General features: G+C 37.2%; 1 non-coding gene across 1 annotated transcript; it reads left to right on the top strand.

Annotated features, from left to right (window-relative positions):
• The first annotated feature begins 1533 nt into the window (after positions 1–1533).
• trnag-ccc (transfer RNA glycine (anticodon CCC)) lies at positions 1534–1604 on the top strand. Its single transcript has one exon. It is a non-coding gene; the product is annotated as a tRNA-Gly (tRNA).
• Positions 1605–13221: the final 11617 nt, after the last annotated feature.

Here is a 13221-nt window from a genome sequence, read left to right on the forward strand (position 1 = left end):
AGATTCGTCAAACGCGTCTGCTAAGCTGTAATAAAAAGACGTTCTTACTGTTCTTAATAAATGTTGATGCAATTATTAGGCTGTGTTATTTCCTCAATAACTGTTTTAAAACATGTGACACAGTTTAAGTGTCATTTTAACATGATTTCATGTGGTGACGGTAAAAACCACCCACACGATATCTTCGCACATTCACTTTCATGGAAATAAACGTATATTTCAAGTGTACTTCTATACACACTGAGTGACAATAGCTTTATTTAGCAGTCTGTTATTTACACTAAGTGCAAATAGGTATATATATTATTTACACTATTTAAAAATAGCAGTATGTTTGCATTAAGTGTGTTTATATTTAAATAGCATGCAATAGCTGAAATAAAAATAAATATTTATTAAAGTTTTCAAATAGATGCTGCCTTATGGGACAAATGAAGGAAATTGCGCGACTCATGTGGATGTATGTGGTTGGCTCGGATGTTTTAATAAATAAAACATTACTCAGAATAATGTGTTTTGTTTTTATTTCTTGTTTACTCAGACGGGGCATTGTCAACAATGTTAAACAATTTACACATAAACTGCATTTAAACAGGTATTGAGGAAAAAACACAGGCAGCGTAATACTTGCATCAACATTTAGAATATACCAACGTCTTTTCATTACAGCTTTGCAGTCGCTTTTGACGAATCTGCTGGAATACCGGACGTACTTTAGATCACGTGCACGCGCCCATCCCCTCGGCCGTCGCTCTAAGCCCGGAAGTGATGGAAGCGTTGTCATGGCAGGGGCCGGTTTCTCCGCGCGCGTTCCCATTGGCTGACGCTGGGTGGCGCGTGTTGGAGGATGGCGTGACATCACGCTCGGGTTACCAGCGGTCATGATCGATTTGATTGATTTATTAGTGAAACTGCATTGGTATTTGTTTTGTGTATATGTATTTTGAGGCCCATCGAGTCCCTGTGAAGCGAATTTTAGCGGCAAAGGGAAATGTTGATGTGTAAGAGTGGATAGTGCCATTGATAGTTTTGTTGAGTTGATGAGAGCAGCGAACAGCTGGCAGGCAGCTGTGAGAAGAAGTGCGAGTCATGGTCGATTCTTTTGAACAGTTCATTTCAAAGAACTGGTTTAAAAGAGCGGTTCTGTTATTCATTACGTCATCACATCACCTGACACCCCAGCGTGACATGCTCTAAAAAGTTATACTAAGATCAACTTATGGATGGGTAATATACATGGACAATATATCGTTTCCTTCTCACCGGACGTGCATGAATGTGACGGTTCTCGGTTTAATGGATCAGTTCATTCGAGAGCCCGATTCGTGAACAAATGTTCCAGACTTGTTTGGTGAATCGGTTCAATCCACGATATCGCAGTACCGGTTGTGGGAATGTCAGGTTCAAAAATTCTCTCATGTAAACGAAATAAGTATCCTAAATAATGTTACGAGGGCGTAAGGCTTTAAAAGTATTTTATCATAACGTTTCAGATAAGTTGTCAAGGGTGGGCTGTTGCGTGGAGATACACAGGCGCCGCTGGTGTAGTGGTATCATGCAAGATTCCCATTCTTGCGACCCGGGTTCGATTCCCGGGCGGCGCACTTCTGTTTTAAAGTAGAGTAACTGAAAATTCGCACAGCTTGTTTGTGACTGCATTGGCGCAAACTGTCTTTGCTGTATGAAAAATGCATTTATAGAAGTAGGCCTACAGTCATGTCTTGATTACCATGAAGTCATAAAAACCTTCATAATAATAATAATGAGTAAAATGTATTAGTTGTGTTTAGATGGAGTTTATAGCACAAAACACCAAAAAATTTAATATCAATGTAATTATTCTGTGTAACTACTGTATGTTCATGCAGAATCAGCAGGTATAATAAAAGTTTTACTTTTGTAAAATGAGTAAACTAAAACAAACAGCAATACTGTTGATGACAATTAAATATGCACACAGTTTATAAGTGTATAAAATAGCTATTAAATGGTGCTCTGGCTGTCAGAAACAATCTTAAAACAGTATAGCACACACTGAATTATATACGACATGTAAAATACAAATAATAATTACTTACAAACAAAAAGTTGACTAAATACAGATTTAAGAGTATTGACCTGTTTTTATACAGTCGGTATTGACACTATTCACAGTAAACATATGCATTAAACTAAGCTATTTATTTTGCACACCATATGGGGTCAAAAATTCTGATACCACAAGTCAATATACGATTGTATTTTTATAATTATATTCCACTTACATCATTACACTTCTTACATCAGAATTTCATGTCTTAAAATCCAAAACAGATTTTGTCTTTATTTACAGGTTTAAATGGGATTATAAATCACAGATCGGCTATTCAGTGTGGTCTCAGACTTTTGGTCCCCACTGAAATAGTTTTGGATACAACCCAGATCACAAATAGCAGCAACATATTTGTATATATGTGTTTATTTTAGTAAAGTAGTAACAATGGTCATTTATTGTCTCGTTAGGTCCTCTAGATGGCACACAGCACCATCAGTTGGACAAGTCAAGTGGTCATGTGGTTAGGAAATGCACCTGCTGGCAGGCATGATACCCAAACCTAAGGTGTGTTTATATACATTTATACAAAGGTATATATATATATATATATATATATATATATATATATATATATATATATATATAATTAAAGATGAGAAACCAAAAATACAATATGCTGACAAAAAAAAAGTTTATTTGTTTTAGTGGTTTCAAATATGTTTTAGTACTTTATTAGTAATTGTAATTAATTATGTAATTAAATTTATATTAAGATCATGTATAATTCTACAATTGTAAGCTTAAAATATGCTTTATATATTCTACCAGAACCCACATAAGATCAGAAAATGTATTTTCTTTATGTGTAAGAGGAGCATAAAATGTATGTTGTGTAAGCCAAATGTGATGTGACTTTCTATTCATTCTCTATATGACATTTATAGCCTTATGTGCACTAGCTTCTAGTTTTACTATGTGATTTAATTTAAAACTGTGACTTTAATCAATATAGCAACAATAGTAGGAGCACATGCTCAAGACTATGGAGAGAGAGAGAGAGAGAGAGAGAGAGAGAGAGAGGTAAGTATAGTAATAGGTGATAGGTGTGTTGCGATTTATTTCAATTAAGAGTAACAGAAATCCATGGGAGGACACACTAGGTGTATGCTTGTGTGTGTGTGTGTGTGTGTGTGTTTATTCTGAGCTACTTCACATCTCATGGCCACTTAACCTTCAGTGCTCTTTCCGTATGTTCAGTGGTGTCTGTTACACACACTCAAGCCTGAACAAATGGAAGTGACCTTTCAGCTTTGTACATGCCATTTATTGTATCTGCCTATGGCTCCATTTGATTGCCAACTCAATATGCCCACTAGGGTGCTGCAAGACATTTATAAGCGGCTGCAAAAAAATAAAATAAAGTACATTAAATGTAAGTAATTCTATGTTAAATGTGATCATTGATAATAATCAGAAAACTTGAGAAGTAAATCAGCATATAAGAATCAATTCTGAAGAATCATGTGACACTGAAGACTTGAATAATGGTGCTAAAAAACTCTTTGCATGACAGCAATAAATTACATTTAAAATTATTACAATAGAAAACTGGTATTTTAAATTTTACAATATTACCATTTTACTGTATTTTTTATCAAATAAATGCACTCTTAGAAGACATGTAAATGTCATGTGGCCAAAAACATCATTGTATAAGTGCAACATATACGTATAAGCCTAGTGTATAATTCTTCTCTTTGAGGTCATCGTGTGAGACGGTCAATGTGTGTGATGCTAAAAGGGCAGATGAAATCTTTTTAAAAACTCTTTCATCTTTTTTGTCATGTCATGTGTGTCAAATGTGCCGATTACTGGCTGGAACGACACAAGGGAAAAAACCTTCTGCTCTCCACCAGCAGCCTGAAGCTGAAGCTTGTTTCGGTGTGTGTTTGTGTGTTCTTTTGTGTGATGGTGGCTAGACATGTGCATGTTTTTACATGTTTAGACATCTTTTTAGTAATGTTCAAAGGTAAGTGTGCACATATGTTTTTATATTACTCAGATATGTGCATAAGTTTGGGCATGGTTCACACTGGTAAGATCAAGCTTGTCCACAGCAGAAACACATTCTAATCCTAACACAGAGAATTTGATCTACAAGTTTTAATCAGTTGATCAAGCAAATGGCTATATGTTTTTAACATTTTTAAAGAGATGCGAGTGGTGGTTTGTGTAAAACCTGCTGCCATGATGATAGGATGTAGTGTGTGATTACTAAAGTGTTGTTAGGGTGTTAATTGCTGGTCCAATATTCTGGTCTTTGGATATGACTCAAGTCCCTACTACAAAATTTGTCTATGGGATTTGTTTTTTTATTAATTTATTTATTTTATACTGTACAGACCAAAAGTTTGGACACACCTTCTCATTCAAAGAGTTTTTATTTTATTTTATTTATTTTCATGACTATGAAAATTGTAGAGTCACACTGAAGGCATCAAGGGCTATTTGACCAAAAAGGAGAGTGATGGGGTGCTGCGCCAGATGACCTGGCCTCCACAGTCACCGGACCTGAACCCAATCCAGATGGTTTAGGGGTGAGCTGGACCGCAGACTGAAGGCAAAAGGACCAACAAGTGCTAAGCATCTCTCGGGGAACTCCTTCAAGACTGTTGGAAGACCATTTCAGGTGACTACCTCTTGAAGCTCATCAAGAGAATGCCAAGAGTGTGCAAAGCAGTAATCAAAGCAAAAGGTGGCTACTTTGAAGAACCTACAATATGACATATTTTCAGTTGTTTCACACTTTTTTGGTATTTTTATAATTCCATATATAATTCCACATGTGTTAATTCATAGTTTTGATGCCTTCAGTGTGAATCTACAATTTTCATAGTCATGCAAATAAAGAAAACTCTTTGAATGAGAAGGTGTGTCCAAACTTCTGGTCTGTACTGTACTTATACATACTTATGGATTTCAAGGTGAAAATAACAACAAAATAATACAACTTTGTGAACCTGGCTTTATCCAGTGTTTACATTTCTATTCTGGAAGTGTACACAAATATTGCTCATTTGGCTCAGTTGCATATAAAACATTTCAGAAAACTTGTAAAACAGAACAATTGTCTTAATGTACCACGACTAATCAATAGGGGAAGTGAGGCATTATCTGTTAAAATGTCAGCTTATTCACCTGTGGTTTATTGCTTTAATAACCTGTTCCTTGTTGTCTGAGGTGACCTGCAGTGAAAGTTAACAATACTGTTGTCCAACTTGTTAGAGACTCTGAACTTTTGAATGGTTTGAGATGCACGAGGGAAGATTCCTCTGCGTTTAGGACGAGCGCGGGTGGGGAAGAATGCCTCCATTGAGACCCCGAGCTTCAGCACAGCCTCTCTCTGAGGTGTTTAAGACCAGAGAAGGATTAGAGAACAAAAAGATCCTTCTCTGTCATCAAAGAGGATCTTCTCCGGGACTCATCAAACCGCTCTCCACGCCTGCCCGCAGGTCTGAGCGATGGCGAGAGAGAGGAGCCGAGTTATAGGGACAGAGGAGGGGTGCAGATTTCAAAGGTAATCTTTAACTCTAAGCCCGACAGACTGGCTGAAACAGTCTCCCTCCTCCCAGTCTGAGCCAGCATGTTGTCCATCCCTCCCAGTGGGTTCGCCGCTCCCCCAGTCGCCTGTATTCTTCCTGCCCTTTTGTTCCGAGGGCACTGAAGTGGCTGTATTCATGGCTGGGCCGAGCCGTGGAGAGAGGAGGATCTTGAGTGACCTCGAAAGGGGTTGACTTTAATTCGAGACCTCTAAGTCTCTTCCTAAAACAACACTCCCTTGAAACAAATACCTGCTTTGTTCCGGCATCTCTTTCAGGACCGCGGTCGGCAGGATATTAACACAAAAAGAGGGCCGTCCAGGAGAGAGCGGCCGCTGTGGTCAACCGACATGATCCCAAAACAGATATGGCTTGTGTTGGCGTATGTAGATGACCTTCTCTGAAAGTCCATGCATAAGGAGCACACTTTGTTTGATTAAACTCCCCTCGGATTTAACTCTTTGGATCAAGTACCCTTACAATGTAAAATTACTACTACTAATAATAATAAAAAAACAACCAATCAGTTTTATAAGTAGTGTTTGGTTTTTAGTGTGTTATAAAACATCGAGTATACATTGCAGCCAACACGCTTTTAGCTAGATGGTTGCTGGTCATGGGCCATCAACACTGTGCCCTTGAGCAAGACAATTAGCCTCATGGGGATTGTGTCTATATAGTACTGATCTACTCTGAAGAAAGGCTTCAGCTAAGTGGCTATACTTGCTTATACATCTTTGTACATTTTGAGGTGCACAGTACAGCACAAAAACAATTCTGTGATTGTTCACTATCAAGCACATACTGTTCTTAAAAGGATAGTTCACTCAAAAATAAAAGTCTTTCATTTACTCACCCTCATGTCTTCCACGTCATGTATGCATTTTTATTTTTATTTTTGGCTGAACATAAAACAGTCTCATTTACAATTGAATTACTATATATTTTTTTATCAAAATAATGGAATTCAATGGGACTCAAAACTGTTTGGTTACCAACATTCTTCAAATTGGAAGTCAATGGGAACCAATGCTGTTTGGTTAACAGCTTTTTTCAAAATGTAAGTCAACAGGGACTGAAGGCGTCTGGTTACAAACTCTCTTAAAAATTGAAGTCAGTGAGAACTGAAACTATTTGGTTTCCAAAACACTTCAAAATGGAAGTAAATGGGAACCGGCACTTTGGTTAACAGCTTTTTTCAAAATGGAAGTCAATGAAAACTGAAACTCTTTGGTTGCCAACATAGTTCAAAGTGGAAATCCAATTTTTGGATGAACTATCCCTTTAAAACAGATTATTGGCTTATGCGGAAATTACTTGCATTATCACTAAACTGATTTCATGTTTAAGTGCTGTACATCCCCATGGAAAAATTGAGCTTAAATCAATATAATCCATTAGACATTTGAAAAACACTCCACAACTTGTGATACTGACAGGAACTACCCTCCTCTCTTTAAAATTGTGAGGACCTCAATAGCCTCTTAATGGACTGTGTGTGTGTGTGTGTGTGTGTGTGTGTGTCTGTGTATGTGGGTGTGTGTATGTGTGTGCATGCATCTGTGCGTGTGTGTTTGTATGTAAAAAAACTTTCTAATCAAATGTGCAAAAAAATGCTATGGATGGAACGGTTCTGTTTTTGAAATATGCATGTCAAATTTGATGATTACTGGCAGAAAAATACAAACTGGACATGCATTTTGTTCTGTATCATGTTGAAGCTTTAGCTTCAGTCTGAAAATTATCTGTTAACCTCTGACATATAAAGATGTATGGCACAGTAGTCTCAGTTAAGTTTCTAATTAACTGTGATGTGTTGCAGGAAAATATCTATGTGAAAAGACAAGCATTGTTTATTTGGGAGCGTGTGAGAGATGTTTGCAGTGAGAGATCATCCCAGCATGAGGCTCTTTATAAAACCCAGATTGTCCCTAACAATGCCTTTCTCTGCCCTCTTGAAGGAGCGTTGAAGGGGTAAAGCACAGGACACAGAGATTCACAATCTAATATGATCCAGACATTAAGACACTAAACTGATACATTTGTGCCTTTGTGCAGTTGATGGGGAATGTTGACTGGATTGTTTTGGTCTAGAAAAGACAAATGTATTTAGACAGTTGAGTTTTGTGTGTGTGTGTGTGTGTGTGTGTGTGTGTGGTGTCATTTGGAAATCAAGTAAAGACTTAGCATGAACATTTACTTACCCTGTAACTAATTAAGAAAACAGACTCCCACACAAACTAGGCTATACAGGTAGGTAATAAGCATTTTTAATACAGGTCTTATTAAGAGGTCCTGCTTAGTTTTAATATATAGTTTTAAGTCATTTAAGAAAACAAAGGTTTAATCAGGAACAGTGTATTAAATTGATGACAATAAAATGACAATAAAGACTTTGTTACAGAAATTAAATGTAATAAATTATATACCACAATATGTTATACCAATAGGTTATATTTTATATTATTGTATTCTATATACCGTATCAAGGTCTAGGTCCCACTTTACAAACTAAGCTACAACGTTACATTTTAAGACCTCAAGGTGGCGTTGTTGACTTTAAACTGTTAACGAATATAAATGCAGAGAGAAAAAAACTACCTTTTTGGAGTTTGTTGACAGTGTTAGATATCAGTTTATGAAATGATTACTGGTAGATATTATGATTACTTGTAAATGCACTCTGTTTCCCTCAACTTTAAATGCAATACAATCCTAACTTAGAATCCACCTGTTGAAGTTTTAAGACTTTTCTGGTCAAATGAACGGAAAGGCAGAGAAATATTAGCGATCTAACTGTCACGTGATCGCAGGATGGCAGTCAGGAGGTGTTGAGCGCGCAGGAGCTGTCCGACAGAAGCGGTGCTGAAATCACACACAGGTCGCTAATTATCTCCACTCACAGATCCCAAAACACTAGCGCTTACGGCTTACCTTAACATAGCTGTTGCACGTTTGTGTGAACTAAGTAAATAAGAAACAACTAGTTTCAGTGCACTTCTCCACGAGAAACTTCCATATGTGTGTATGAAGGTGACAACATTAACTGGTGTTCATTCTGTTCATCCCCGGTAAGTATTGGTTGGTTAACTTTCGCTCTTTGTTGATGTATCAAATGAAAAAAAGAAGAAAAAAAAAACGGTAGACCACAAATATATATATTGCCATACATTTTGTTTTAATTCAGCCTTGATTAACATTATTTTCGTTTTTGTTTCGTACACCCTCTGGTGGACAGATGTATATCGCAAGTTAAAAGTCTGAGAGCTTGCATTTTCCCATCTCTCAGGCTTACCACCTGCTGAGAGGAGCGCTACTGGTTGCCGTGATCACCTGAGAGCGATAATGCCGGAGCACTGGCCCCGGGGCCAAGGTTCACCACGGGGGCAATAAACTCCCTGTCCTCCTGCCATCATGTAAAGACATTACTGTGCCCCGCGGCCCTCACTACAAACGCTTCATTTCCAAAGGCTCTCTGCCTCTTACTGGGTCACTTTATTTACCCTGTGTCATGCAAAATTCTTAATTTCGTTTGAATCCCAGCGCTACTGTATTGCCTTGAGTTACATTATTTACCACCTTTTAATTAGTACCATCAAACACTTCACGATTTACAGTGGCTCAGTGTGACATTAGTCGACACTGTTAAACTCATTAGCAAAAATTGATAAGGGGTAAAAGGTGAGATAGTTGGCACTTTCATCAGCCAGAAATGTATAATCTTACAAAGAGCCGGTAGAAAATAAAAAATAAAAAAAATAAAACACAACTAAAAAAAAAACTTGATTGCAATAGTTTTTTTTATTTAATTTTATAAATTATTATTGTTTTAACTAATTGATATTTCATTTAGTAAATGGGGGGGGGGGTAAATCTATAAAATAATAATAACAAATAAATGCATGAACAAATGAATAGTCAAACAAACAAACAAATCTCATCTCAAAATTGTTGGGCATTCTTGTAAGTGTTGCTGTGAGCTGAACTCTAAACATGAGAAGGAAACTGCTAATAACCATCCCTTTATAGTTATTCTAATGAGCTGGGGGAGTGAATAAAGTCATCACAACAGCAAGACTCCATTGTGAAGAGAAGTATTATTGAGTAGTTTGTCACTTTACTGTAAGAGCGATGTGTTTCCCACAGTAGTTCGAGCGGTAAATATTTACTTAAGCATTACACAGCGAGTTGGGATGTTTTACATGAGTTAAATACATAGTTCGAGCTGTTTCCATAAGCTGCGTGTTATTTCATATGTATATCTGCAAAGCAAACTTTTTGGGTGTATCTGACATTCAGTAAATATAATTTTATATTAAAATGTAGAAGAACGGGTTGGTATATTTCAGGAGGACTGTTAGTTGCACCGTTGACTATTTAATCACTTTTAACTTTGCATTTAAAATGTTTGTTAGTAACAAATGGAATCAAAAAGTCCATGTGTCTCAATCGCGTAATAAATATAAAAGTATTTTTAAAAGTTTTAGATTAGTGTCACACTGTGAGTCATGTTAACCCCCTGCTGTAAACTAGTGGATTTCATGGATCCTTGGACACGTCTTGTCTTTTATCCATTTAATATAATTATATGTTTTTTTTTAAGTTTCAAAAGCGGCAATGAAAAGAGTACAATGAATTTGGACCTCTTGGTTTTACTTTAATACGTTAGTAATTTTACTTTAATTTTAGTGGGCTGAATACATCACTGTAAACTCGAATTTACAAGTATATTCGAGTTTACTTTGAAAACCTATGTGACCCTTGTACGGTTTGGAGCAAAGAGGCCATTTTACCTTTTACATGTGACCTTCGAAAACGAGGAAGGGAGTTATAAATTCAAAAAAGATAAATTACGATCAGAAATGACCTACTGCTGAGAGTGAACATCAAACCGTATCTGGAGTCACTTCGCTTCTGTTTCAGTCTATCGCAGTCAGTCTCTCCTCACAGCTGAAACATTGTTCTTGAGTTTAATCATAATGACAGTTTTTTTTTCTTTAGAGTTCTATGAAACACATCCCGGGGTTATTTGGTTTTAGAGTCTAAACTAAACCAGGGGCGCTTACATTTCTCCAGTGTGGCGTTTGCCTCTTTATTTATGATGTCTTTTCTTCCACCGATGTAGAAAATTTCTGACTTGGATTTTTCACTCCGAAATTGATTTGACACGGATATCCAGTATCCCTTTAAAGATAATCAAACTGAGTCTCTCCTCATTCCGCATATATCCCCACTCACTTTATGACCATATCGAGTTACCACGAGCCTGTTGTAAGCAATAGACATTCTTCAATCTGAAAACATTATTATAGTGTTTATTGCACTGTAAGCGAGGGAAAAGAGCTCATGTTTGCCCGAAACATTTGTTCATAGCAGGGGCTTCTGAGATATGCAATGCAATGAATTAATTAAAGTTTGTTGTGCCAATGCTATAAGATCCATCACCTCTCTCTCTCTCTCTCTCTCTCTCTCTTCCACACACACACACACATACACACACACACACACACACAGCATTAGCAAACAGGCCAAAGGAGCAATTAGTACGCGGTCAGTCGCGCCAAAAGTGGCCTACCAATACAGTCATGAATACTTAAAAATTCATAAAAGTAATCAGGTTGACTTTGTTAAATCAGAGGCTTAAAACAGCCCAATGCCAATACATTTTCAGCACAGGCTAAGATCATCTTAACCTGACACGCAAAGTAGGTTGTATTATTATTAATACAAACATGCGAAATAGTTTGGTCAGGAAATCGAAAATGCGCTTTAACTTTCAAATGAGTTGTTTTATAATTCTGTTCATGATTATGATTTATAACTATTAATCGACCTGACTACTACTGCTAACGAGATAGTTTTAAGGGGTCCGGTCACTTGGAAATAATCTTCAGATAGCAACCTTTTACTTTTGCACTTTTAAATGTGAGCCCATATTAGTCTACTAAATAACTTTTTCGCCAGTTTTCTTTTCTTGAGACAGATTTTAGGGCACTTTTAAACGATTCACAACAGATGAAAGCCTAGGCTATATATGCGTGACTTAGATGAATTCTTCTTTAAACTTAGTTATAAAATTTGTGAAATATTATGAGTATATGCTACTGCTTGAATGAAAGTCATCTCCCCAATGAGCTGGACAAGTTAAGTGTTCTTTGATCTGTACAAATAATAATAATAATATTACTGAGGCTCAAGTTATTATTTATATATTTTTTATATATAACACATGCGAGTCCTTTTTGTAGTGCTTTTCAATGTATTCTTGAATTTACAAATGAATGTCTACACGTGTGGTAGGCTAAATCAACTACAACAAACTTTTTCTTCCTCCTTTCATGTTGTTCTTTAAAAAATGTACATAATAAAATATAATCCAAAAAATCTAAAATGATAATTATTATGTAATATGAATGTGAATATGCGGTATAAGAATTATTATAAATGTTTTATGGATTTTAGGGGTTTCGATATAGATAGATAGATAGATAGATAGATAGATAGATAGATAGATAGATAGATAGATAGATAGATAGATAGATAGATAGATAGAAATAAATGTTATGAATCTCACTTGGGAAATTTCCAATAATCGGAATAATAGCTATCACTTTTGATGTTTTGTCCCTCAGGCCAATCCGGCAGAAGTGGTCAGATGTCAATTAAAGTCAGGACGGGCGGCCGTGGCGCTGCTCTTGTTCTGAGGGCAGCCTGGCCTGTGGCGCTCGGGCTCCGCTCTCCACGCCGCTGCGCTAATCCGTTTATGGAGCACCTGGGACCGTGGACGGCAATAACATGCGCTTATCCGTCGCCGCCGCGAAACACGCACCTCTGAGCACAGCAATGCGATAATGCCCACATCCCAGAGGACCAGAGGGACACTTTACCCCCTGATTGAACTGTCGACGTCTTTGGGTTGATAGATGACAGCCAGCGTGTATTTGTCATATTAAGAGATCAGACAAAAGCGGACGAGGACATTCTCGTATTAAATTCAGATTTTTTAAAAATGATTTTATAATGCATTTGAACTAATTTTATATGTTCACAATGCGTTCTTCTGGGTGAACAGTTTTGCTGTTTGATTGAACAGGGTTCTCTCGGAATGAACGTGGGCCGTTTGACTGACGTGACTTTCTCAATGAGTTCCTTCAAAGAAAAGGAACTTCAGTGACTGCGGGGAACAGAGGAGGAGCATCTGAATGTGAGATGGAGAGAGTGAGGGAGAAAAGCGGAGTAATGCAAGAGAATGAGTGGGATGGATGACTATATTGAATGTCTCTGCGTTATAAATAACGCTTCTTCACAATTGTATTCGTCTCCGCAGACAGCTTTTACGGCACTCTCGGCGTCATACCCTGCTGAGACCCCCGCGAGCTGCTCCTTTCATTCTGTAGAGACTCTACTGTCCACATGCATACAATAAATACCTCTGTACTGTGCAGCTTTTGGGTTTTTACTTGAAAGTTAGAGTTTGGAGAGCATGTTCAATACCAATAGCTATAGGTGGGCAAAATGCAGTTCCTGGAAGCTTCCCCACTCGTCCCAGGACATTTTGAATGTCTACCTTTATCTGGCACTTCATAT

This window comes from Carassius auratus, chromosome 27, assembly GCF_003368295.1.
Source record: "Carassius auratus strain Wakin chromosome 27, ASM336829v1, whole genome shotgun sequence".
NCBI classification, from domain to species: Eukaryota; Metazoa; Chordata; class Actinopteri; order Cypriniformes; family Cyprinidae; genus Carassius; species Carassius auratus.